The sequence below is a fragment of the Falco punctatus genome (assembly GCF_963210335.1).
Source record: "Falco punctatus genome assembly, chromosome: 2".
Taxonomy (NCBI): Eukaryota; Metazoa; Chordata; class Aves; order Falconiformes; family Falconidae; genus Falco; species Falco punctatus.
Genome location: NC_137581.1, coordinates 56214820 through 56237512, shown reverse-complemented (window position 1 = coordinate 56237512; position 22693 = coordinate 56214820). Strand labels below are relative to the sequence as shown.

Below are 22693 nucleotides of genomic sequence, written 5' to 3'. Positions count from 1 at the left end.
TTATCAGCATAAATTTTGCAGGAAGTGCAATAGTACAAATGTTTAAATTAATTATGTTTCCCACCTCTGTAAGTCTCCATGCAACTCATAACAACTTACACTGTCTTACGCTTGTACGTACAAGCTGTTTTAAAAACAAATAAAATTGTGAAAGCTTAATATTTGTATGCATTGTTCCCATAGAGGCCAAAAAGCATTTACTTAAGGATGACAGCCGTTTGCTCCCTTTTTCCCTTAGAACTCTCTGAAACCCCTGAGTAGTCCAAGTTCAGAACAAGGGTCTGGGAAAATGCATCCATGGGAACACGGAAGGTGAGGTTTTCGAAGAAGCCTGGCAAACTTTATTTCAGAGCAACTATGTAATTCTACATGTGTATAACTCTCCACTCCTTTACCATGTGAACAGGTTACTGTACATGTACTTTTAACGTTGTAACATGGGCAACATACCAGGTTCTGCACTGTATCTGCTCTATGAACAGATAAGGAATCCCATCAACAAGGCTGCCTAAAAAACACTGAACTAATGTAGAACTGGAAATCCTTTCCATAAATAAAAATGTAAATATTCCCCTTATTAAATAAAATAAATGCAAATTACCACAAAAACCCGTGAGTTTCATGCAAACACATGACCTCTGAGACCCTTCTCTGCCATTCGTTCAGCATCTCCTACAGCCTCCTAAGAGGTCAACAGAAGACCACCAGCTTGAGGCACTCACTGATAGTGACTATGCCTTTCACACTGTATCACAGGAAATAAAGATGTACTATGACATTAAAAGCCTTTCTAGAAGAAATCTTTACTGTCCCTACGCAATCAAAACACCAGGTTTTCCCTCCTACCATTGCTCATATCCTACATAGTGGAAAGACAAGAAATGTACCCAGATGAATGGGTTTTGCACTTGACGCCAATATGAGCATTCTCAAAGTATACTAAATCCCTTAAACAATAATTAAGCACCAAATGAACCATTTAAAAACTCATTGCCATCATTCGAACAAATTAAATTAAGTCAAGATTAACATATTAAGTTTGCTCAACCCAAAAGCAGATTATTTCACATAGTTCCTGTTTAGCTATGCGAAAACCATTTTTCAAAACATCTGACCGTAAAAGATGGGCCTGCAAATAAATGCAAATAAGTAAATGGGATAACTGGGTAACTTACATTCAAAGTATAATGGTGAACTAGCTCTTTTGCCCCTGCAGTAGTTAAAATGCTCAATGTCCAGATTTCTGATGATAAAAATTAACACTTTTGACATTCTAAGATATTCTATTACCCACTTTACAAAGCTGTGTCCTTTGTGATTAGCATCTATATTTTACATGCTGATTCTTGTGGGAGAGGAGTGAATAAGGAGGGAATTTCCACAGGATTTCTGAAGTACCTAGAAAGTCTGTTTCACTGAAAACTATTTTGTTCACGTATGTGGTGTAATTTGTGACATACCTGTGACCTTTATGTCAACGAGGACCACAGGATCTAGGGATGAGGATCTAGGGAGGTGAAAGACTTCAGCACAGCAAGTTATCTCTTGGGTATTATTCAAACCAGGAACTAGGAAACATGGGGTCATTATACAGAGCTGTAGGTTAAACCTAGATGTTTTGAGTTATCCATAGAAATAATCCAAATGTCAATAATCCAAAGCAGAAAAAAAACCCTAATATTTCGAGACATACATGCATGTTTTACAGCTTACAAGTGAAAGTAACTGAAGGTTTTAATTAAGTAGAGGAGGAAACTTTTCTTGGAGAATTGTTATCTGTTACCCATTAGCAATCATGACAATGATACATGGGTAGTGTTTGCTTACAAGGCAATTTAGAGGTTAGAAACTTCTTACTCCTTACACCAGTATTTTTCTCATTTTTACTATGCAAGCAAGCACATAATTCTTACAGCAAGTTAAACAGGGCCATCCCTTTAAATAGTCACCTAGCAACCAGTTGGGAAATAATTAGCTCACATTGTTATATAACAATAAGTATCAATAAAGATGATGCATTTCTCTTTAAACAGTTTAGAGATAAAATACAAAGGCAAAAAAGATTTCAGTACTGACTCTGAACAGCAGTTTATGCTATCGATGATGTCTAAGAGTGGCTACTGATGCACCTTGTCCACACAGTTACAATGTGAAGAATAGAGAATAGTGTCATTGTTCCCAAAGCTGCAAACCTCCCAGCACAAACTGATGAACATGACATTGCAAATAACATTTAAATTTCAAAGGCACTGCAACAATCTTTTCAAGGAAGTTGGACATGGCATTTTACTGCTGACTAACACAGCCTTCACATTTAACATTACTTACGCTTCTATCTTTGCTTCTTGGAAACCTAATTATCCAACCCAGTCATTCTAACCAGCTCTGAAAGCTACCTAAAATTGAATTTGACTGGTATATCAAAACTTCACCTCATTTTCAATTCAGTGATTAAGCCATAATTATATTATACATTTCTTTACATTGTATCTGGAAAGTAAAGAAGCATATCAAATAGAGTAAGGGATACTGCAAACACCTTTCAAAGCTTCTACTTAATTCTTCAGGTTTTACTAAGCATTAGAGAGAATAATGCAAATAAACAGATGTCAATTTTTATGAAAGGATGTTAACAACCTCTTTAAAAACACCTGAGGGTTTGAGTGCAGATGGTTCCTCTTTCTTGTGATTGCCCCACCATAGCCACAAACTCCTCAGGCATGAATCTAAAAGCTGTAATTCTTCATAGTTTGATAAAACATCTTTCTCTGTGCTATATGCTGTTGCACATTCACAATTAACAGCTCTTCTTTATAGTGGTGTTTTTTTACAAAGACACTGAAAAGCCATAACACCTACTCTCACTGGCTCATATGATGTCTATAATCAACAGTAACGAATTAGAAGCTCCTAATCAACACCTCTGTCTGCTGCCAGCAGTATGCTCCATCCAACAGTTCTGACAACAGACTACACACTCAGAGGACCTACAAGAACTGGTCGTGAAGGCTAAAAAAACATGTAGGATTATTTGTTTACTTGTTCATTGTCGTTCAGATTTCATATCCCTTCACAAAAAATTGCACAATCACAGGAGTGGGATCAAGTGTGACCTTGTATGGTTGGAAGCCAAATTCCAGTACATTAAGATTTGTCTTCTTCTTTGTCTGCCCCACTCTAAGCTCTGACTATGTTCTGTTCCCACGTCTTTTGTTTCTAGAAGTTTTTTCCAAATACTGGTATTTTTTTTTCCTTTAAATAATGGTAGCATGACATAGGTGATGACCATCTTTGACCAATTTCACTGGGAGCAGAATAAGGCTAATTAACTTAGTACTTCCTGTTCATGGTTTTTTTGGTTTGGGATTTTCTGGGTTTTGGTGGGTTTGTTGTGGGTTTTTTTGGGGGGTGGTGTCTGTGTTTTGTGTGGTTTGGGTTTTTTTACAAACAACACATTATTACCAACTACTTCATCAAACTGGACTTCAAGGGCTTTCTCCCAACTCTCAGGAAACACGTCTCCTTTCACCTTTCTAAGAGATGCTGCTGCACGGATTTGTTGCGAAGGTAAGGTAAACCATTACAGATATTCAGAAAACACATTCATTAACAACATACACCATATATCACTGTCTTCACTGACAGCTATCATGCATTATGAAGCTCCTAGTTTTTACAAGGAACTGAAATACTATTACACTCCACCACTTCAGGTCATAGCCAAAATTACTGATTGACAAGACTTGAAAGACATACAGCATGCCTAAACTGCCCAATAATGAATAATTTAAATCTTTTCCAGAGACAGGACATAAATCCGATATTTTTTCATTGAAGTAGTTGACAATACATCCACTGGATGGCAAAACTTCATCCTTAGAAACAATTAGACTTCCTCATGCCTTTGCAAGGTCAAGCACATTGAGAAAGATCTATTGGACTACAGGTACTCATGATGTCAAATTGGTAAAATTGAAACAAGTGTCCTGTGGCCTATTTCTCTTTCTCCCTTCATGAGAGAGTTTCCATTGCCAGAGATTCTTTTTTCATCTCGTCCCCACTCTCAAATTCAGTACATCTTTGCCAAGACTATAAATGCTGGAGCAGGAGTGTAAAATTAGAAGCAGTGTCTTGACTCCTAGCTTAGGGGTTTGAGGTAGCCACAATGAAACACTTCCAGCATTTTAGTTTAGAAGTTAATTAGTCTGCATCTTAAAGACACTGAAGGAGAGAGTACAAAGCAACACAGTGCTTGGAGTACTCACTGTATGTACTGAACTGCAGTTACCGTCCAACCTATGCTTTGCAGCCGTACAAGAACATACAAAACGTGAATAAGCCGCACAGGTACTGCTTATGGCAAAACCTGTCTTGCTTTGTTAGAGGTCACACAAACACCCACTTTGTGAACGCACACATACACAGGGGAGACCACCACTGCTAGATCTGCCCCAGTTTTTGGTGAACACCAGCCACCATAATCCCACAGAGGCCAGCAACACGGCATACAGAGTCAGGCATGAGAGCACCCGTGCCCAAGCCAAAAAAGAACATGCCTAGCAGATCCACTTACTTTCTTACTTGTCAGCCAAAGGTGACAGCTCTCAGCAGAACAGAGGCCATCGGTGGCAGAGCAGGGGCCACACCGTGTGAGCAGGGCGGTGAAGTTTCCTTTACTGGGCAGCAGAATTTGAAGATTTGGAAACAAAGGATGATCTCATGAGAGGAACAAGAAAGAAAAGAACACCCACCCAAGATTCAATCCCTTCCCTACGAAGCAGCAGAGTCTGAAGCAGAATGGAAACAGGAATTTCTCCCACAAAGCAACAGAAAATCAGCTGAAGACCCTGACCGTCAGGCCGCAGAGACACTGGCCTTGAAAAGAGATCCTGGGCGGTTTTCATATCCTACTCAGCAACTACCAGCTGACTGCGCAGCTGTTCCAAAACTTATTACAAGAGAATGGCTCTGGCACAGATATTGCCTACACATGAAAATTATTGTTGGAATAAGAAGAATTGGAAAACAAAGAAAAGATAGCAAACATTCACAACATACAGGAGACCTACAAAAACACAATACAGCTGAGAAAATTCATATTAAGGAAAAAGTTACCATCTCTCACTTTAAGAAGCAAAGGCAGTTGTTAGATGTAGAGAACAGTATAAGGGACCAGAAGCACATCAGAACAGAATTAACACAGCTGAGGTTTTCTTACTAATTAACACAGCTGAGGTTTTCTTACTGAGAAGCAAGCCTCAGCAGCAACAGAGATTACTCAAAAGAACTTGCAGAGTGCATTTTGGGTGCCTAGGAAGCCAGAACTCTGCCAAATTGTTTTTTACCAACAGGTCATGATCAAAGGGTTTGTTCCAAAGCTGCCTGCCTGCAGCACGCACCTGCAAGACCAGTGCTCCTCAGCCACAGAAATGCATACCACAATGAGGAAGAATTTGGGTTTAAACAGCAAAACAAGCTAATATATAAGCATAAGAAGACTCCTTATTTTCTGTAACTAAGGATCCAGAAAAGCTAAAACATCCAAGACATTTACAGACATTTGGATTGCAATTATTTTATTAACTCTGAAATGCAATGCCACTTTCTTTTAAAGCCAAATGAAATTAGAAGACAGTACTGCAACCCAATTAACACTTACTTGTTTAGTACCAGAAAAGGGCACTCTCACTTTCTGAGCAAGAGGTTAAGTATATAACTGTGAGCATCAAGGAACTTACTCAAGCACCAAAGGAAGAAAAAAAGACAGAAAGAGGCTGGAGACAGATGTTGCAAACCAGCTCTGAACAGAAAAGAGACTTCAAACTCTGTCCTCTGCCCCACAAATGCTATAGTTGGATAAATCAAATTCTATTCAGATACCATTACAAAGAAAGAAACAGTTACAGACCAGCAAAAAACAGCTGTTTTAAAAAATTAAAATGATTAAAGCAAAAAATTATTTTCCCTTTACCCCTTACCCCAAACATAATTTCTTCTATTTATATTAAGTGCAGGGATGATAAAAGCAATAATCTTATTGCCAGACTGCTGTAGTAATTGAGGGGTTAAGATTAAAAAAAAAGTACACATGACAGTAGTGGTATTGTAAAGTGAGATTTTTTTCTCCTCTTTTCACTGATCTTCATATAAATCTGTATTTAAATGTTATCAACTTCAGCATCAGTTAATCGTTTTCAGAATTTTTTTACATGAAATCAATTCCCTTTTTCCCAGCAACTGGTGGAAGGTGGTGCCAATCCAAGTGAAGCAATTATGTCAGAAATCAAGTCAAACCATTTTCCTTTTTATTCACTAAAACAGTCTTTAAGTGTGATTAATCAAATCAACCTTCCCTTTCCAGGCAGAGCTGTAATTGCTAAGTGCAAATTAAAGCATATTATATATGACATATGATACCTAATCTGAAGACAATTTTTTATTAAGCTTTGAGTCAAACTTTGTTAAATGAGCTAAAGACACCCACTGAATATATCTTAACTTTATGTACATGGCCCGCAGGAAAATAAATAAAACATTACAAAAATACTTCAAACCCCACAGATAATCCAATTGCTTGACAAAAGACAAAGAGTAACAGTAATAACATATTTGTAAGAATAAATAGAATATCTTCACAGATCCTATCATGCAGTTTAAAATGCAGTAGCAGATAGTTTTACATTATTACATTAAAAAAATCAAAACAAAACATTTCAAACCTAAGATCTCAAACCTAATTCTTTTTCAGCATAATGCACAACAATCCTTCACAAAGATAAAGCAGAACTACATTCACTACTGGATTAAGCTGATACAACTGTTGTGAAATTCACTCCTATCACCATCCCCCAAGCAAACAGGGGCAAGGAAAATACCCCAGTAAGGAATTTAAAGGATGAGAACTGAATTCAATACCCCAAGGTTTATTTTACCTTCTTAATTTTGCATCTATTGATAATGGCATCAATGCCTTCTGATGTGATTAAATACAATTCTTTGTCATACTATATGTGTAAGTAACTGTGAACCTATCTTATTAATAAAAGCTGGAACAAAACAACATTGTCTCAGAAATGTGAACAGGAAGAAGCAGCCTGCACAACCTCTGAAAAACCCTTACAAGGTAACAGGAATAAAAAATAACCAAAACCAAACCTATGAAACGTGACATGGAATATCAATTTTGTAGGTTTTGCCACCTACAGAAACATGACGTGGGCTCTCACTTTAGTTCAAAAAGAAAAAAAAAGCATTGGGGGACATAGTGTTGGTAACAGAATCCATCTTTGGTGCTGAACAGTCAAAATGTAACATATTAAAGGGTGTACAGTTATGCAGAGTTAATCAATTACTTTTAGGACAGCGCTTTGTCCTACAAATAATGCTCCAGTGAAAGTGTTTGCCCCATCTCAACTAACTTTATTGTTTAGGTCACAGAACAGCAAATGACTTCTGTATTAATAATGAAACCTTACCATATACTTATATATAAAAATAAAAAGATTCAGTGTCCTGTGCTTTTTTGAAGTACACCATCAGTCCTTTTAAAAAAATCTTACCTCAAATAACTACTGTTGTGTATCATAGAAAAAGTGTGCTGTATCAGAAAACACAATGTTTTCTACCCAATTCACATTATAAGCCATCAATTTAGAATGTAACTACAAAAGCAAAATTATTTAAATTAGGTGTGAGATTGTCATACACCACGATGATTTCAAGGCTGTAAATCCTCTCAGTTTAATGTGAATTCAGGCAGAATGGGAAGGGTTATCAATATCTAAAATCAGTTCTGTAAAGACTCTTCAGTTTAAGTACAACTTGCCTAACTATGCCATAGCACAAACAGTGAAACAAGAGAACTCTGCCTCCAGCAAATGTGTCTTCTTCACCCCATGAATACAAACAGCCCAGCCCCTTAGGTCAGCTTTCCTCTCACACGGCCTATGACATCCCCAGTGGATCATATACTCTGACACCACACATCCTACAGGGGATTTAGCAAGTGCATGATGACCGGCCAGCTGGCTGCCACTGTATGGAACAAGACACAGGCTCAGTTCCCTCCTCAACAGGCAAAAAGTGCCATTTTATTTCCTGCTTTCAACAGTCAAGAACAGGAAATCTAGCACCTTTGGGAACCCTATTTTTCTTTCCAAACTGACAATAAGCCAATAGCTTCAGAAATTACTTTGAGAAAAGGAAGATGTATTTGACAAGTCAGCTGACAGATAGCAAGCCTTTGACCTCCACCTCATCATGTCAGAAATCCAGGATGAAATGTTCTTGTGGATGAAATTCACGTAATCCAAGTGTGAATTTGTTCTACTCAACTCTTATTTTTCATTCAGTGACAGCAGTGTTTCCGATAGCATGGATATATCCAAACTACCCACACAATCAAGAATAAGGTAGAGATGCTAAAGGTAGATTTCAAGAAGCCTTCACTGCTAGGAGCCTTCTGGGTGTGAAATCTTAATGCAGACTTCTCTATTCCACTGAGCAATGCCTAGGCTCCGTCTGATACCCAAGACACCTTTCTAAACTTAAGGCACACCTAAACCATAATGCAGCTACTACAATTCTCCTCTTTTGTTTTTCCCATTAATTGTTGAATAGCATTTTAACTAGCTACAGTTCAGAACTGTAACAAAAACCTGTTTATCACCAATTCCATCCCTGCTGCATTCCTGTCATTATATGCATTTCAAATTACCAACTTGATACTTCAACTCACTTGCACTCTCCTGGCATATGCAGCAGGGTATGAGAAAGAGGAAGAAGACAAAAAAGGGAGAATGGAAGAATAAAAGGTGCCATTGACTGAGTTGTACAAGAGACATCTAACTCCCCATACCAAGTCTAGACAACATTTCATTATCTGACTTTGACAGTAAATACACTTGTACTTCTGAAATCAGGCATTTTTAGATGCAGTTTTCCTTGTACTGTGCAGTTCTGGCAGATGCATGTCTAACTGCCTTTACTACCTGGTTGTTTTTTTTCCCTTCATAAACAGTCATCTCTTAGAGCTAACCACATCATTTGAGAAGTATTTCGAAATTAATAAACTCCATGAAAGTCACGTGATGTTCACCCACAGAAAGCAATCTAACACCTCACTGCAGCAGGCAATGCAGGATTTCCTTACCAGAAGTTCTAGCCTGAACACATGTCCAGTGACATTATCTACTGCAGAGCTGTTCCTCCTGTTTCACTCCCCCATACAAGCAGTAACTCACGATCCAAAGCTTAAATCACATCTTCTGTGCATGAAGAATCAGATTCTGAGCTATCGGTGATAAGAATGACACTTTACGCGCATACTATTCTATCATTTGCTGTATGTATGAAAGTATTTTTCATCCTCTAGAAAACTTTTCCTTTCATGACACAATCCACCACAACTGCTACTTGTTGTAAAATTCCACATTGAATGTCACTTTCTGCCTAAACATACCCAGATGCTTCATAAAGCTTTTAGATTTACAAAGGTTTCTTTGAAAGCTGCCTTAATTACGGGAAGTATTTGGGCTTTTTTTTAATTAAGAGTTAAAAGAAGTCAAGGACAAGATGACTAGTAGTCACAACATTAATCTTCTTGCCGTAACTAACAACTTCATTCACTGTTCAAGACACAAACAAACCCTTGTGGAGTTCCTGTTCCGTTGAGCTGAAGGTGATGTACTTACTAGGAAGTTACTTCTACCTGTTCCATCCTCCTCTAAGATGTTACAGATGTGCTCTCAGAAAATTGAATCTGATAGGAAACACTCTCACTGACTTCCATGAACTCTTAAAAAGGCTAAAATAGAAAAATAAGGATCACAAATGTCAAGGGAACCCAACACATTTCATTTAAATACAAAGACTTCTTTGACAGTGGGAATGAATTCCCACATCAGCAATGAGATTTAGAAAATATACTATCTATTAATATTATCATTAACAGTTAAGAAAGATGTATTTTAACGATTTCCAAGACAGGCTTTACATACACCGTTTTCATCATTGGAAAGAAATAAGACCACTTCATACAATTCACATTAAACAGCAGACTTCAGCTCTTAACTTCCCAGCACAGTTGAGCAGCTTCATGCTACATTAGCCTGACAATGCAAAGAGAACCCAAAAATAGAGACATTTTTAACCTGGACCATCCAAGCCTCCAAGGAAATGAAGCTTAGGCAGTCCCTCATCTGTTCACCTGTCACACTTAACTGCTAAACTTGCTGGCCAATTTCAACTACATTTGGTAAAGAGTTTGGAGACACAAAAATAATCAAGTACCTTGAAATTCTACAAATATTAGATGCTGAGTACAAAAAAGAGACCCACATAATGCTCTTAATGAAGGCAAAGGAGTTTTGACTAATTATTATCTATCACCTAACTAATAAAATAAATACAATGTGTGTCTATATATTTGAGTATATATATATGCATAGTGTGTAAATATATTTGAGCATACATATATTGTATATATTCAAAAACCTAACTGGACATGGTCTTAGACAACCTGCTCTAGACAACCCAACATGAGGAAAAGAATTGGACTAAATGACCTTTAAAGTCCCTTCCAACCCAAACCATTCTATGAATCCATGATCTCTAGAGGTCCCGTCCAACCTCAGTTTTTGGGGGGTGGAGGGGTGTCCTGTGTGTGGCTTCAGAGAAGCCATGACAAGCGATATCAAACAGGGATGCTAGAAGAGGAACTCAGGGGGAAAAGGAAGAAGAATTCTTTGGAAGGTAAAGGACATAAATGCAAAGGCAACTGAGCTTTAGCATTTTTGCTATTAATGACCCTTTTTCTTCAGTGACCTTCAGAATTTCACTGAAGACTTGTCACTCCACTGCTTGCGTGCTATTAGCAGAATCATTTTAGAAATTACCTCTAGGGATACAAGCTACACAAATAATTACACTAGTGTAAAACATACTTCTGATAGCAAAGATCATTCCTCTAACCTTTTACACTGATGTGAATGTACCCATATTAGGAGTTGCATAGCTTTCGAAAACACATACTACTTATTAAATGATTAAATTAATACAAAACTGTAGAGACGAGGCTTAAAAGTGAAATTCATTTTGACCTACCATTTTGATGGAAGAGAGTACTGAATCACAAATTTTGAAACAATTGCTAGGGAAAAAAAATAGAACCAGCAAACTGATTCAAGTGGGGAATTTAGGGAGATAACTAAACACTTCCAGCCTAACTGAATGCTACAGAAGAGTCTCATACAAGCGGAAGAGCAAGAGTGGAGTCTAGGGGACCCATGGCTGGGTCTTGGACAAACTGTACACTCCATTATGGACCAGAACAGAAGGAAGCTGAGGGGAGGACAAAGGCACTGTGTAGACAGCCGCAGATGCAGGGTGGAAGCCTGGTAAACTGAAAAGTGACAGATCACAGGAGCAGGATTACTCTTGACTGTGGACATGCAGAAGTAGGTACCTGCAAGTGACCTTGTCATCTAAACTCCTCCTACAACCAACGGGCCATCAAATCCATTCATTCATGAAGACTGCAACAACTCCACCTTAGAGTCAAGTGAAATGAGGAATGTAACCACACTCAAATAGGATAGAAGAGGGCTTCAGAAGCCTAAGAAGAAATTCTAGGTTGAAATTCTGTGCCCAGGCAAGAACTAGACAACAGCTTATAACATTGTCTGGGTGCTGACAACAGCATTAACACGCTGAAGGAATCTGAAGATGCAAGGCCAAGAAACACCATCAATGGCAAACATCAAGACTTCACAGAGTGGGTGAGCACTTGGTTGGGGCAGAGTGCCCGAACAAGGAATTGTGATAAGAGTTCAAATTTGGAGAAGCACAAGGGGAAGCAAATCTTGATACCGCTTGGATCAGCACACCAAGTTCATAAAATAGCTTAAGGGCTACTCGGGCACAAAAGTACTAATATTCAGCACTCCTACAGCAGCAACAGCAGTTGAAGGGTTCACTAGAATTGTGCTTAATTTTAAAAATGGAATCAGCATGAAAACTTGTGAAACTTTTGCAAAATATTATAAAAAGGAAAAGCTTTGTGGATAATCTCAACACTGTTTAACAGCACTGTACTGAAGGGTAAACCAATGCACACCATCTATCAAGGTATTTTGGAAAATACAAGTGAAATCCATATGGCTGAGCAAAAAAACAAGGTAGGATAATAGGAGCAAAAAATATTTTTTAAAATGGGCCTAATGAATTATAAAATCATAATTCTGACAGGCCAAAAAATAAAATACAATAGGTCTTCCCAAAAAGATTTAAGGAATAATCTGAAAGAGACTCAAAAACTAATAATGCCACCTCTCAACTACAACTTCCATGATACCAAAAGACTAACATGATGAAGAGGACACTAACCTTTGAGCAGATCTGGGTAAGTACAAAGCAGTAAGCCTTGTAAATGACACTGGACAAAGTGGGAGGAACCATTCTGATAAACACAAACTAACAGGACATACTGCAAAAGACTTAAAAGCTTTTGTAAAGCAGCATCATGACTGACAAACCTTAAAAGGCTCCGCATGCAAGAAAAGCAAATTAGAAATCCCATCAGGCACAATTAACAAAAAAAGCATCTTTCAGTGTCATGCACAAAAAGCTCTTAAAGGCACAAAGCTGCTGTAGCCTAAAAGGAACATCCTTGCTTGCATAGATAACTTTGCACAAGACAGAAAACCAAGAAAAGAAATGGGCAGTACTCACCCTGGGAAGACATTGCCCAGCAGTATTTCATGCACATCTGCTGAGATCCACGGTACCCTGCTCTCTATAGACAGCAGCAGGAACAAAGAACATCACCCTCCGGTACAAATTCATGGAGCAACCACATCTGCAGTACCCTGGGCACTTCTGATTCCTCTGGTATCAAAAAGGATGTAAATGAGGAAGTTACTGAGAAGGACAGCAAGCACCCTCAAACACATGGAACAGATGAATCTGGGGAATCATTAAAACACTAGGACGACTCAGTCCAGAAGATAACTGAGATATGACAGCAACTTAGAAGATAATGAATAGCATGAAAATGGAGACAGAACAACTGTTCAGTGCATCTTCCAGTGTACTAACCAAGGAACATTAAATGAAGCTAATGTGTGGCAAGTTCACAGAGGGCACTCCTCACTGTTTGTTATCCTATGAATTTCCTTGCTCAAGTACCTGCAACAAACCTGGGAAGTTTCATATGTTTAAAAAGCAACTGGACATATTTTTGGACTAAAACTCTTCCAAGCTACAGAAAACAAAAACCACCGCAGGCTTGGAGAGTATTCTGTGGTTTTTGTCCAGTGACAATGAAAGTCACTATCCTATTGCCAACAGGAGACTTTGGTTTAAGCCAGTGCACCTATTTGTGCATTTTACTGGCACATTTCAAGTAAAAAGCATTGGGGTAATGACCAACTTCAAACACGTCAACATGGAAAGATCCTCCAATTTTGTTCTAACTTGCAACGCTGTATTCAAAAGAAGATAAAAAAAGATTTGTGCCCAACAAAGAGACAAGGAAAATTTCATATATGAATAATTCAGAAGACAGACCTACTGGTGATTATTTATATCATCCCAGATTTCCATGAAAATCTGTAGGTTACACATAAGTCTTTATAATAAGCTCCTATTACATAACCAAGCTGTGCAATCAACTTCAGAAGGCATCAAAAGAACTAATCTCAGTTCTTTATATGCAAAGCAATGGTTTAATTATATTTCTTCACCTTAACTTCCAGGGTAGGTAGGAAGAGTCAAAGTAGTAATATATGTGCAGCATCCCAAGTTTGCACTTTTTCCTTTTTTTGCATTGTAATATATGCAGCACAGACATAACACAGAAAGAAATACTTTTACATCTTCATATATCCTACATTAACAAAGTAACACACGTTAAATGACTGAAGTCTGATATAGTAAAGGTAGCTGGAGGCACAAAGTGGAGAGGGGAGCAGTGGGAAGCAAGGTATGATAGTATTATATTTCCCCAATAAAAGGAACAAATAATTTTGCTTGCACTTAATCTTACTATACACTGCTTCTCAAGCTCTGAATTTCATTTATCATTGTATGTTGGTATGCTGTCGTCTGATGCACAGGCAACACTTATCATATATTTTTGTGCAAGAACAATAAAAATATGATCCTTATTAAAGCTCCTTGAAGGAAAAAAATGGCAACAAAACAGTAATTTATATTATTTTCATTTTCCATCAAATAGAAAGGGAACTTGTTCCACAGAAATAGAATATTCAAACTTTCCCTTGGACTAGAAGGGAAATGTTACTAAAATGGAGACAAAGTGGTTGGTTTGCAGCCTGTCATAATAGGTTAACCAAAGACTGAACTGTGAAAAGTTGACATAACACATTTGACAAGATGAGAGAAAAACTGAAGAGTTCAGAATTATCTGTTGATGAGATACATATACTGCTATGTGAAATAAAGCTTTTCTTCATGAACCAGTTCTGAATCAAAACAATTCTTCCACGAACACAATCCAAAATCTGCCTACAGAACAACTCACATTTATTTCCATTTTTTTAAGAGGTTAATAGCTCCTCTGCAATACAAAACAACAAGAGGGGTAGAATTTGAAGAACAACTCTGACTCTCTTTGTGGCACTTAAGAGTAAAAGAAAGATCATCTTTGGACAGCTCTCATTTCCACAAATAAATATGTATTGAAAATACACTGAAAAATTATGCCATACAGTGAACCTGTTGGAGAATACTGACTGTTCACCATTCCAAGATCTGTATGATAACTGTTGAGTTATGGTAATATTTAGGAAACTTGAGTTATTTTTACAGGATACCTTCAGGGATAAATCTCCAGAGAAAGTAATAACCTTTAATATTGCAACGATGGCAACACCCACAGTTTCCTTTAATAGGCTTAGGAAAGTCAGAATTCAAACAAATTCCTAGGACAGATAAGAGTATTTAACCTTTAAGCAGTATTTAGTCTTCTCATAGCTATGTAATATAGGCTTCTGTATGCATTCTTACCACACTCAAGTCAGTGACATGTATGAGCATATCTACACAATCATTTAGTTGTTCACAGACTGTGCACACTCAGTATTTGATTAGCAGATAGAAACTGTGTACCCAACTTACTATACATGCAGGCATAAAAATATACACAACTAACCAAAAGATAGCTTTCAAGTATGTCATTGATCTGCATATTATCTTGCATACAGAGCACATTAGGCAAATCTCTTGATTTTTAGCTGCTAGATCTTTTGCCCGGTGTTTTTTAGCCCTCAGGACCACTACTCAGACAAGGTCTCATAACTTAGGATGGGATTTGATGGCCCATAATCACTTCTGGCTAGATGTAACATATACACCCAATCCTAGGGACTATTTTTCTGCTTAGAAAATCAGCCCAAGAAACTCTGCCACAGCACAGCTTGAACAGATCCAGTGCCTTCCCATATTCTTAAGGCAGGCTAAGGAACAAGAAACTTTGTGAAGTACTTAAGTCCCAAGAGAAAACTGGGTACATCACACTCAATTATTCTTTCAGCTGCTGCCAGTGATACAGCAGGCATTGGACAGAGATGCAGCTCATCCACCATTCCCCTATTAACAAAGCCATCGCCTTGTCCTTTGATTTGACTTTAAAGAGAAGTAACTTAACCTCTCCTCTGTAACGGCAGCTGTCTCTAATTTCTAAGCAAGAATCGTGACACATGACAGCTCCCAGGAATGATGGAACTTATCAAAATGTTGAAGCTCATACTACCAGCCTGTAACACCACAGCACTTTCTAACAGAACACCTATGATGCCAAGATACACCCTTCATCTTCATAGCTACTAGTCACATCCACACAGTAAGGTATGAATTCTTTCTCCAAGGCTGGGACCAGCATTGGTATTAATGTTGAGATGCAAAAAGTGCTGCTCGTACAACAAAAAGGAGTGTAAGAATTGGTTGGAGCAGTTTCAGCTGTCCTTTAAGAGTCCCCAGTACCCCAAGAGTCATTGCCAGAGAACTTGTAACACTTACAGCACTGACAGCCACAAGCTGAAGCACACCATAAAACAAGGCAAAACACAAGGGCACGCCTGCTGCATTTTCAGCCTATTCAAAGTCTCTGAGGGGTGAAGTAGGAAAAGAGCCTCACGAGGATGCTAGCTAGCTGGCACACACCAGGTATACTGGCTATTCATGTTCCAAGCACAGCCCAAGCAACATCTCCGTTCAAGCAGAGGCAAGTGTGGGGGTGGGTAAGCACACAGCGATGTGTATATGCACACAGTATATATGTGTATACGCTGATGCAAGTGGTCAAGCACAAAATAAGAACAAGCCAAAACCAACACAGGACTTTTTAACAGGCCTTAGAAAAATGGCCTGATGTAATGAGTGTATTCTGTGATTGTTATTTTGGTAACGTTTCAGAAAATGTTGTCTTTCAACATCAGTTTCACGCCAAGTACTTCACGTTTACGTTAACGTAATTTGTTTGAAAATTGTGTTGACACACACACCGTTTCATGGTGTTATACTTTGTCAGTATATACTTGGTGTTAAATACACTCATTGTTAGTCACATACTCTGTGTTAGTCACAAAATAACACCCAAACAACTTTGAAAGAAGGATGGTCTGTTTATTCTATCAGAATAAGGAACCCTTGATGAAAGTACACAGCTAAGCTTCATGCATCGCAACGCAAGTGACAGATGCAGTTCACTGTGTCCTTCTCATCTTTGTAGCTTCAGCTTCAAAGACAAGTTTTCAGCATACAAAAATTAGTTTGAAGAAATTCCTGTACTTCTTCCTTTAAGTCATTACACCCAATGATTTAGGGAACACTGTTCATCATGTAGAGCAGAGCACATCATTATGATGTTCAGCTGGTAAGAATCGTCAAATAGATGCTTTAATGCGGTACGGATCCCTGTCAACTAAACCCGTGCACACAGACAGCACCTGCTCAACTGAGCCCATAGTATTAATGTGGATATTTGTCACAAAATTAGTCACATACAACAGTTACTAATTTTAATCAAATTCTCACAGGGATTTCTGTATTTAGCTTCAGTCCATGTGCACTATACATACAGGGTTTGTATTCTGTAACCATTTGGTTATAACCTGATTTAAACAAGAGGGTATAATGTACAACATGGTAAAGCCCTACACATGGAATTTACTTAGGTGGTCTAAAAAGTGGGATCATGGATAACAAATCAATAAGTTTTTGAACTAAGTGATCTCCATCACCAGCCAGATCAACTTAACCCATCTGAAGAAATGCACGAGACTTCCAGTACTGTTGCAACATTGATTAATGTATTCAATTTGGAGTCATTTTTGCATGTGAAGGCTTTATTGAGGTACTAAAACCAACTTAATTCGGACTTGTCCTTGGAGATAACCTGTTGCTTACATCACCGCCTCCTTTAAAAACAAAAAATAACCCCCCCACCCCCCCCCCCACTAATTCTACCCACAGACCTACCAGCTTTAACTTGTTCCTGTGAACAGCTAAGGTAGCACAGTAATTGTGTGAGATATCATGGCGGGGGGGGGGGGGGATGGGAAGAGTGAAAGGAAAAGAGGTATCATTTTACAAAAAACATCTATGCAGAAACTCTTTTTAGACAAAAAAAAAAGTAATGGAAAAACGGTTTTGCCTGACATAGGTTTTTACTGACCTGATTCTCTCCAGAATACACTATCTTAACAAGCAACTTACCATGTGCTCAATTCTCCTCTCTTTTTATCTAATAATACATGCAACAGTCTTTTGAAACTTTTACAGAAACACTGTCAGGTACTTAGCTCCTACTGAAGACAAAGTATCGAACTACATAAAATAAAGCCAGTGTGACAGAAGTTATATACCTCTTAACTTCTGGGGATAACAAAAAGGCAGGAATAAATAGCCACAATAAAAAGGAAGTAACATAAAAGTATGGTCACAGCAAAGAGCTCTTACCAAACACAAAAGGATGTAAGACATACTTGACAGCAGTTCAAATCAAGCATTACAAGAGCTGAGTGCATTGTAAATTCTAGGTTGTTTGGTTTGGGTGGTTTTTTGCCTATTACTGGTAATATGTAATCTACCACCAAATTTCATTAATACTTGACACAGGATAAAAAGCTTCCCGCTGAAAAACATGTAAAAGCCCCAGCACAGGTACCCTTACATTAAAATATATCATTAATTGTATTAAATATTCTAAAAACACTTATAGAATGTTTACTTACCTATATTTTTTGTTTAATGAAATTCCTTTAAATATAGATTTTTGACAATGGCATCTTGGCACAAGGTCAAAAGATGTCTTGCTCCCAATTTCAGTCAACACATGAACTAGTCAAATCTCAGAAAAAAAGGATGATAGGAAGGGAATACCACCAGGAGGTGGAACACCTAAGAGGACTGGAGGAGTCCACGTGGGAGAGCTTGGTCAATAGGCTATAATGGTTATTTTCTTTTATTTATTAATGGTACCAACTGCACCCCAGTGGACTGTGCATGCATCCCACTTTGGATACCACTGCTGTCTAGCACCAAGCCATCTCTTACCTATGTACTAGCCCTGCAGTCAGACAAGAAAAAGTGGGCTGCATATTCAGCAATGCAGGACATTAAAGTGCACAATGGAAACTGCTTCCTTGATCTGCAGAAACAACCTTGAGTGGTACTCAACCGCAACTCAATAATAGTAGGAGCTGACAGCAGCGATTTCTCTTTGCAGCTTTCCTATGACATCTTATATAAGCAAATTATCTGGATTTTTCCAGTCTCTTTTGTTGTGTCCCAGACTTTGTCCCAGATAATGAGGAGCTGATGGTGGAGCTGCCTTGCTATTTCAGTCCTACTCCTGAACAGCTGGCATGGAAACAGACGTTGGCTGCTATTGCTTAGCTAGGGTGCAATTACATCTTAGAATTCAAGTCATCATCTTTAAATAAAAAAATAAAAAAATTAATAGGCTAGGTTACCTATTGCCATTTCACTGTCCAACTAACTGATCACTGAATAAAACCCAGAAACCTAATTACTTCTCACTATTAAAATAATTTTCATAAGAGCAGAAAGCAGAATTTCTCCCTCTGGCACATGTTGCTTAAGAAGTGTAGCTGCAGTAACAGAAAGGGGAAGCCACACAATCAGCAGGACTCCTAACACAGCACACTCACACATCAACACTTCCTAGAGAAGATCTCCAGAACAAGAGGTTATCATTTGTCCTTGCAATTATATGCACAAACATAAAAGGGTATTTTAATTTTAAAAGTACTCTCCAGTACCAATTTATTGCAAAAATAACAGTGTAGAGCAATTTTGAAGTGTCACTATCTGTTACATGAAGTAAAAACCAGCCATCAAGCAGGTTTTGTATTAAGCACTCCCAACTAAGACAAGGCAAACCTTCACTGCAATTACCACCATGGTGCAAGGTTATCACAGTAAGAGCGATCAACTTAAACTTTCCTTCACAGCTGGTGCTCTGCCTCAAAAGCCTCAGACTGTACAGTCTCTCTCAGCCTTTCCAGCCACAAAAACTGATCAGTGAAGTACAGTCTCTTTCACAAAGACTGAGCTCCAGAACCAAATGCAAACAGCACATCCCAAGATCAGTAATTAAATAATGATTTAGGCAAATCCAGCATTTCCGAAGTTTATAGAAGGCAACTCAGTACCACTTAGTTCCTGCCACCTCTCAGCTCTACATGACTGTCTCTGGCTGCTTCCCACAATGGCAAAAGCAGCAGACTCAGTTCAGGGAGTAGAAGGCCCAGTAACAACAGCTAGAAAGACCATCTATTTCGGCTTCATAAATTCTTTTTTTTTCCTAATCTCAATACTAAGTAACTCTAATTTCAGATTCCTTCCATTCAGTGCTTAATAGGTACTTCTCCAAAACAAATTCAGGAAGTGAAGATACTTGGTAGAAATTCAGGCAATTTGTATCTATTCCCACTGCTGCTTCCTCCCAGTTTGTGTGCATATAATTAAAAATACAGTCAAAGGGAAAGAGCGGCCCCAAAATATTCACTGCTTCAGTACAGCATCACCTATGGATGCACCTGACTGCACTGAAGAAGTGTGTCCCACCACAATTCCACAAAGAGCATTCTCATGCAACACAGCCTCATGGTTTATTTACTGCTACTGGTTTATTTACTGGCACAGCCAAGCCAAATCTCCTCAATTAAGGTTACTGAGCTAATGCCACCAAGTGATTTATCAACCTACTATCTGGGAAGGAGGCTACTCCTACTCTCTTATGAACAGTGCTGTTAAAAAAAAAAATTCAAGCAGGGAGGATAACCAAATTAAACTAATATCAAAAAGAAATATTCAGAATTATTTCCTGAAACAGCACCTTGCTTCTATAGCAAGCCTCCACAACATGCATGTAGTGGTAAAAAGGGTGTGTTCTCATACAGACTCATTCCTTTACAATACAGGTAAGGGTGTTCTTCAAATTACTAGTACTCAAAAAACCTCCTTTTAACATTATGAACATCTACAAGTCATTTAGACATCCTTTACACATAGCAACAGTTAGAGACCTTACAGAAAACAAAAATCAAAATTTATGCTCATTTATTTATAGCTGAGTAACTTTAAGACTTTGATCATGATAGAGCAATAGGTATGAAATAAAGTTCTCAGTTATTGGTTTCTCAGTTGCAACAACCAACTCAGACAGTTCAGTCTTCATTTTTCTAATTTTCAAATTTCTAATGCTCTGAAACACTCAGTGTAAGGCTCAAAACTAACTGCACTTGATTTCAATAGATTGTAAGAAGTAGTGTTTTTCTCAGCTTCATTTTAACAGCTTTGATGATGTGCCCAGTATACAAGAAAAACACAGCCAAGTAAACTGATAAAACAAACCACTTCGACTCAGCACCTTAGTTCCTGTGAAACCACTGAAAGGCATGGAAAATGAGAGATTTCAAAGAAAAGGTGTTAACTTGTCATTATATGTGCATACAGGAATATGACTGTGGCGTATGTGGATTGTAACCCCATCCTGACCCTGTTCCCCTCTCCCTCCCTTGTTTTTAATAGGACAGATAAGAAATCTCAAGAGCACTGGCTTGGCACCCTCCCCACTGCCACAGAACATCCCTTGCCCAACGCACATCTAGTTTAGACACCGCTGCACTCTGCAGGGCAAGTGCCTGGCACGCATGAGAGCTAGAAAATATCCTAATTTTACTGCTTTCTGGGGCAGCTTGCCTCTTACATCCCCATGCATTGCAGATGCACCCACGGGTGCTCATGTTGCATAAGTACTTTTTTAATGAGAAGGAAAATACCGGCAATGCTGAGTATTTCACAGGAGAGGGGGGAAAAAAAAAGAGAGTATCAAGGTCACTTAAACTGCAAAGAAGAATATAACAGAGCAGAACTTCCTCTTTCACAGCTAAGAAAGATACAATGACCCAGCTGGTATCTCCTTCGTTACTTATCAGAAATAACCCTCAAGTTCAGGGCAGCTAGAATATAAGGTCCAGCACAACTCTACGTACACCAGCTACTCTTTCCCTCCACTCCAAAAAATTATTTTAAAAGAAAAAATCACAAGGAAGTTGCTTATTTCTGAGGCACACAGACTGTCAAGAAAACAAAGAAAATCCCCAGATCCCAAAACATGGACATTACCTTGGTAGGAAGAAAAACCTAGTCTTTCATTATATTATACAATGTGGCCTAACATTTGAAGAGTGCAGCTAAAACTCATGTCATTTAGGGTATTAACCTGAATACTGTTGGAGTTGAAATAAATTAATCTAGTTTACCCATCACCAAAACCACACAGAAACACAGCTTATCATTGTGGGAAGCGTCTATGTGTTCTTTGCCTCTGCAGTATCTCCTTTGTTGTTTTTTTTTCTTTTGCATATCACAATATTTTAATTGAGCTACAGATGCCAAGCATCCAAAAAAAATGATGAGGAAACATAGTTCCATTCTGACAACTAACTTTGTACGTACTCTTTGGAGAAGTTCTTTTGAATTCAAAAGTTGCTTTGTAATCTATTAAATTATTACTAAAATCATCAGCTCAAAATGAAAAAATATTAACATAGTATAGATAGATTAGAAATGTATGGAACATGGTAAACACTAAATGTCAGCATTTGAGTTTTCAAATCTTGCTTTGCAGATATTTACTTACAACTACTACTTACCTGACTAAACAGGAGTTCCTCTATAAATGTTTTTCTTTTCTCTATTGAGCTGTTTTTCCTCTATTTATAAGGAAAGATATAGCTAAAATTATTTAGCATCTAAGATATAGCTAAAATTATTTAGCATCTATGTGCTCTATACATTATCCAAAATTAAGCAGCCATTTTTCTATAAGGAAGGAATATGACAATCATGTGCAAGCATACTTAAAATCTGCTATTTTGAAGACTTTTTTTGTTTGTTGCTGCAGGGTCCAAAATCCCCAAATAATTATTGGAAAGGCCCACTGCCATCTAGTTGTATAAACACAAATAAGCCTAAGATAACACCCCAAGCACCAAGAGTAATGACAGAGGTGGAAAAGATAGTTTAGTCAGGCATGAAATTGATTTTATAATAGCAAATATCTGTTGCCTTCCATGTGCTAAGTAAATAATTCTAAAGAAGAGAGTAAAGATATTAAAAAAAAAAAAATCATTAACTGCTC

At 38.0% G+C, this 22693-nt stretch overlaps 1 protein-coding gene across 4 annotated transcripts in view; it reads right to left on the bottom strand.

Annotated features, from left to right (window-relative positions):
* HS6ST3 (heparan sulfate 6-O-sulfotransferase 3) overlaps positions 1–22693 on the bottom strand; it is a 361248-nt gene that overhangs the window by 269775 nt on the left and 68780 nt on the right. The window lies entirely within an intron of this gene.